At 37.2% G+C, this 6,788-nt stretch overlaps 1 pseudogene; it reads right to left on the bottom strand.

Annotated features, from left to right (window-relative positions):
• Positions 1-2,104: 2,104 nt before the first annotated feature.
• LOC129485764 (large ribosomal subunit protein eL29-like) lies at positions 2,105-4,289 on the bottom strand (annotated as a pseudogene).
• Between the last annotated feature and the right edge of the window lie 2,499 nt (positions 4,290-6,788).

Raw genomic sequence — 6,788 nt, 5'->3', positions numbered from 1 at the left:
TAAAGTTATTTTTAAAGCTTTATTATTTTCTTACTGTATCCAATACTCTTGACTGACAAACAGAAGGAGGAAAAAATGTCAAGAAGAAATTTTCTCCCAGTCCCTATGCACCCCAAGTATTTGTTTAGTTTTCATCTGACACTTATTAACACCAATTTGTTAGTATGTCTTTTGTTTCACAGACCCATAGTAAATCACTGAGTTTCTTGTTAATAATAGTGATGATGATGATGATGGTGATGATAATGAGAGCTGACAGGTTTTGAGTATTTACTAGGTACCAGGCATTTAGCTAAGTGCTTTAAATATGCTATATAATCTAGAGAACATCAGTTGGAGATAAATATCTCCATTTTTCAGATAAGAAAAGGAAAACAAAGATAAGCTATTTTACTTATCTAAGGTCCTTCTGTGTGATCTCTGCAGATCAAAGATCTAAGTAATGTCTCTTTAGCTCTAAACTCTTAACCACACTCTTAACTACAATAAAATCTGTGTCACCTCTAGTAATAATAGTTTAATTATTTTCTTTACAACAAAACTGCTTTAGAAATAGACAACTACTAATCACTGGAGGAAATCACTTCCATAACATATGAAGACCCAACATTTGCCAAATGATCATAGATCTGGTCACTGGCTTGACTTGGTAGTTACCAGCATACACCAGTTTGGGATTCTTCTGCTGATATTAGAAGAAACTCAAAAACTCTCCAACTGCTCATCATATAGTCTGTTCAGAATACATGCTGTTCTCATTACTCCTTTGGGCAAACTCTTAAATTGGATTGAGATGTTGGTTTGGGGCTGCTCAAGGGCATTAGCTATAGCTGGTGATAGCTTGATTTTTCTCCTTTCATAATGGACAAATCATTATATATAGAAATATAAAAAATTCTGCAGACCCCTTTATGGCAAGAATATGAAATCTTGCTTGTTTTGTCTTGTGTTTTATGCTACTCTTCTCTGACAAGCCCATCACCATAAAAATGGCTACTGAACTGGGAATATTTTCAAATAAATTAACTTCAGTGTATTTTGTTTACACTTATGATTTATTCAAGATACTGTACTAGGAAGTGCAAGGTGACAGTGATACGTCATCTAAAGTAGCTTAAAATTTAGCAGAGAAATAAATGTTTATACAATTAGCCATGTCTAATATGATAACTTCTATAGTGGTGCTTGGAACAATGTCTATAATAATATAATGAAGAGGGCAACTGATTTTTCCTGGAGAAGGAATTTTTAAGATTATTTTTAATAACAAAAGAATACTTATAGAAGAGATAAAATCTGATTTTTAAAAATCAGCATGATTGTGTCTTGTAAAGGTCGGAAAAAAAGCATTATAGGCAGGGGTAATGGAACAAAGGATAAAACTAGAAACAACGGGAGATTCCATAGAAGAACAAGAAATCAAGACAACTGGAAAGATCATTACACAGATTGATAGTTTGCCACTTGGTAGAAATGCTGCAGGGAAAATTCAAGTATCAGATGAATACTTGGACCAGAAAATTCATAATATTTGCAAACCTGACCTTTATTACTGGATGCTACACAGACAAACGAACATGCAAAATCTCAAACTTCCAGGAAACACCCAACTTCATGACTCTTAGACTCATAATGTAGTAGACTAGACTTCAGTTTGGGAAAGATAACTTACCCAAATTATCACAACATGACTTCCCTGGACTCCTTATCATCCATTTCCTCAGGCAAGGAAACACAAATACCAGCAGCAGAAAAACTGAGAATTCCTCAATTAAGACCAACTTACATCAAAATCAAAATAAACTCCAAACACTGAAAAGGAAAAGAATGATATAATTGAGTACCAAGTTCTGATTCTTACAATTTTTCACCTGATTAAGGTTCACATTATATAAATTTAGACATGTTTTCCGTGGTCATTATAATATATGCCATACACATGAGAAACCTCTTTGCTTTCTTTTTGTTATGCTAGCTAGGAAATTGCCTATCTTCTGATTCAGGACTTATAATCATTTAAAGAATCTAAATGCTTAGTTTATAATGGGGTATATTACTCTGTGTAATAAGGTTTATATCGTTTTAGCAAAGGAAATATATTGAATCAATGAGCTTGTAATCTGGGCTGATACTAGAGGAGCAATATATGAGAGGACTCACCTAGAGACCACTCCCACTCGCTTTCATGTCAGAATACCAACTTGTGTGTAGTTTTGACTATGATTTATAATCTTTGAATTTTATGTGTTTCTAGAAGTCTTTTTAAACTACATATTTATAGCCTATTCTTTTTATCTTTTCTCCGACTTGTTTTACAACTATTTAGCTTATTCAAAGTCCCATGTTTGTTTGTTTCCTTATTGTTTTTCCAAATAGGAACAATTAGATATTCATAATTTAGAAACAAATATATCCATATATAAACCCTATTCTCATTATTAAAAACTATAAAAATCGGCCGGGTGCAGTGGCTCACGCCTATAATCCCAGCACTTTGGGAGGCCGAGGCCTCCTCCAAGGTCAGGAGATCGAGATCATCCTGGCTGACGTGGTGAAAGCCTGTCTCTACTAAAAATACAAAAAATTAGCCAGGCATGGTGGCGGGTGCCTGTAGTCCCAGCTACTCGGGAGGCTGAGGCAGGAGAATGGTGTGAACCCGGGAGTCGGAGCTTGCAGTGAGCCGAGATCACGCCACTGCACTCCAGCCTGGGCAACAGAGTGAGACTGTCTCAAAAAAAAAAAAAAAAAAAAAAAAAAACTATAAATATGAAATATATACTATTATATTCCTATTTGAATTACAACCATCTAATATTTTACACTTTATATTCTCTCTTGTATGAGTATCATTAAGGATCTGTGACCTTTCAGAGACTCAGTTTGTTCCAACTGACTGTAACAATAACCCCAATAACAAGAATATCAGTAATTACATTTAATATTATTATATATTCAGAGTTTTTACAACTGACTAGCAGGAATTAATTTGTTAGCAACTTTGTCAGCATTACCCTGATGTTTACAAACTATTCTTGCTTCTATGCATTTAACTCCTTTTTGAAACCCTGTTTAAACGATGACAAAGTTGCCAGAAGGGTAAAATCCTCAAGGAGAAAGGAATCAGAAAAATGATGAGAAATGTCTACAAAATGTTTGGAGCTGGCAAACAAACTCACTTTCTCTTAGAAGTTAAGTCTGCATTTGTGGAGAAGCAAGGTGGAGGGTGAGGAGTCAAGAAATAATCCAGTTTATGCCTTTGGGCTCTGAAAAACACAGGACTTAGAGACATATATTTCCGGAAGATGTAGGTGGGACTGACAGGAAGATTAGTTGAAAATTTGCATTTGAAGAAATCAGAGTGCTAGATACCCTCATCCACCCAACAGAGCAGGGCCACTATCAGACCAGTCACAGGCAAATGCCTGAAGACTCACTCTCTTAAACCAGAGGGAGCTTGGGCAGAAACCCTAGAGCTGAGGGAGTGGTCATGAAAACAAGATGGCTAAGTGAGCATTTACATCCTGATGTGTGAGAACTCCAGCCCCTCCTCCCTTTGGCCCTGGACCAGCAGACTTGCTTATATTCCTCAGGCAGAGCATTAGTGGGTGCATTTTTGAGAAAAGCAACCTGCCCAAGAGCAAAGACCTAACAATAACGGTCTTGTCACTTTACAATGCGCTCTCACTTTATGAGGAACCCAACATCCCCATTTCTGGTTAGCTCCTTTGTGCTTCACACTTTAACATGAACAGGCATTGATGGATCACTAAACCTTCGAGACAGAAACAAAGTAAATACATAAGGAAAAAGAAAAATGGAGGAAACAAAGACAAAAGAAGCAGAAAAGACTTCTAAAGACTTTGTAGGGACCTGGGCACCTTTGGGAGCCTGAGCTGGAACTGAAGCTGGAGCTGCAGCCTTGGCCTTTGGCTGGCACAGCCTGAGCCCCTTGGCAATGTGGGCACGAGCACGCTTTCCAAGCTTGGGGTGGGCAATGTAGGCAAGTCAATCGAACTTGCAGCTGACACTCTTTGGGATGCTGGGCTTAACCTCCTTGGACTTTACAAGGGCTTTGATAGCCTTGGCAAGCGCACTCATGGCCTTGGCACTGTTGGCCTGCATCTTCTTAGGCCCTTCTTGTTGTGCTTCTTGGCAAAGTGCATGCTTCTCAGGAACTTGGGGTCCACCCACTTAAGAGATTCGTATCTTTGTGATCAGGGTTTCTTGATGCCATTTCTGGGCCATTTTTGAGACTGGCTGTGTGTGGTGTGGTTCTTGGGCTTGGCCATATCTGCACCTTAAGGCACAGCTCCTGAAATGCCTGGAACCGATATAGATCTCATTTTTTGAAGGTTGCCCCAGGGACATCAACTCCCCCAACACCTGTCCAGGATCTTGATACCTGTCTGCCTTGTGTCAGAGAAAGCTCCCACGCACAGAAGAGAGATGTAGATACTTTTAAGGGGATAGTCAGCTTGCAGAAATTCTCTTAAGCTGCAGGAGAGCTTAGGTAGGTGTAGACAATATCAGCAGCATCTGCGACACACACTATAAACAAATAAAGCAAAAATGAAGTCTAAATGTATAAAAAGATCTTAATGTGAAAAATATAACAAACTATTAGGAGAAAATATTGAGCAGGGTGCAGTGGCTCATATCTGTAATTCTAGCACTTTGGGAGGCCAAGGCAGGAGTCTTGCTTGAGGCCAGGAGTCCGAGACCAGCCTGGGCAATGTAGCAAGAACCTGTCTCTACAAAAATAAAAATTAGCCTGACGTGGTAGAAGCATGCCTGTAGTTCCAGCTACTGGGAATACATGATATTAATCAATTCAGATCTCAAATGCAAAAGCAAACAGCACAGTATTATGTCTGGAATAATACCAATTATGTAAATTTAAAAATATGTACAAAACAATTAAAAATATTGTTGATGACTATATCTGTAGTGTTTTATTAATATTTTCTAAAGATGTGCTGAATCAAAGATGACTAAATGTTAATATTTTTTCATTTTGGAATGGCAGGTACATAGGTGTTATAAAATATCCTTTACATCTGTTTTGGGTGAGTAGAGTTTGGTTTAGGATCTCTTCTCTTTTTTGAGGGTAGGATTGCCTTCCAAGTTTAAAGTAAAGGAAAAAAGCAGGGTAACAGAATAGGACAGAATCCTATTCTAAGGAACAAGAGTAGAAAAAAATGTGTACGAGGCAAACAAGTGGACATTAGAAAGGAAAACTGGTTAGGCAGACAAAAACCAGTGAACCTGGACTAAGATACAAGTGTTCCAGAGCCATTTTCAGACAATTTCTGCTACAATTACAACTCTCTTATAATTAACATCATTTTATCACTTACCAGTTTATCTCAATCCATCAAAACATCGCACAATGGAATGCTCTGGGTGCTTAGTTTTTAGGAATTGACTTTGAGGTCTCGAACAGAAGACACAACAATGAAAATTAAATGCAATTATAAACTGGTTAGTGGTTAACCACATGGGTTCTACAGCCCCAGAGCCTGCAGAATGAATCCAGTTTTGCCACTTCATGGCTGAGCAATTTTAAGATGGCTCTTGCTCTTTCTATGCCTTCGTTTCATCATGTAATAATAATGTTAGTATTGGAGCTCATCATTATCATATTATTCTATAGGGATAATAATATTTTCCTCTTTATAGTATTGTTGTGAAAAATTAAATTTGATTATGCTTTTAAAGCTTCTAACACTGTGACTTCCTCAAAGGTAATAGCTCAATAATGGCAACTATTGTCATTATTTCACTGCATTTAGTGAAACCATTGCCCTTTCCTACACTATAGCATGTTTGATTTTCATGTAGTCTGAGAATATGACCAATATTAAGCAGGCGATGATGTTGGAAATAGTTTCTGGTCATCCAAACGTGCCATTGATTTGTGTGTGCTCACTTGTGTACGTGTGTAACTGCTGGATTGAATTGCCTGACCAACACTCCTATTCCTAAGAATTTTTTCTCATAATCACAAATGTGCAATTAATCCACAAGACTGCAGAAGGAGCAGCCAAGTATAAACAGATGACTCCACCCATGGCCATAGCTGAATGGCTGATAAAGCAGAGTGTGGAAAGAAGAGAAGAAAGAAGCAGACACTAAGATAACAGAGAAAGAACCAGAATTGATGACTTTTGAGTCCCTGACCTCAATTCATTTATTAGGTTCAGCTACATTCTTAGATTTGAGTTCCATGTGAGATCCCAAATTCTCTGTATTAACTCATGTTTTTGCCAAAACAATTTTGAGTTGGGTTTCTGTTACATACCACCCAGAGTTTTGGCTAATATAATGTGAATGCAACACTGACAATAGAGCTACTTTTCTACTTGCCTATGGCTGGAAAGTAATAAAGAGACTTGGCTCCCCACCCAGGAAAAGAGATTGATAAAACTATATAACTTACTTGCAAAGTTTTATTGTTTGTCCAGCTCATCAGTTTAAAAATAATCACCACAAATTGGAAGAATTGAGAGCTTTAGGAGAATATTCAGAAAATAAACAAATGAGGTATGTGTCTGTTGATCTTCACTTCACCCAATTCTGTTTATTTAGACATCATAAAAGCACTTATATAATAAGACAGAGTTCTTCTAGATTGAAAAAAAAAAGGTAACAGAGAAATGACATGACTTGGCCTAAATGCAGTTAAATAATACAAGCAGATAGAATGCAAATGAATATATTTTGTGTGTGGAATAGATATGCTGCTAATTGTGTTCACTTATTATCATAGAAATGACATGTTTTCAGCT

Source organism: Symphalangus syndactylus, chromosome 7 (assembly GCF_028878055.3).
Source record: "Symphalangus syndactylus isolate Jambi chromosome 7, NHGRI_mSymSyn1-v2.1_pri, whole genome shotgun sequence".
Taxonomy (NCBI): domain Eukaryota; kingdom Metazoa; phylum Chordata; class Mammalia; order Primates; family Hylobatidae; genus Symphalangus; species Symphalangus syndactylus.
Note: the sequence above shows the minus strand (reverse complement) of the source record. Positions and strands in the feature narration are given on the sequence as shown.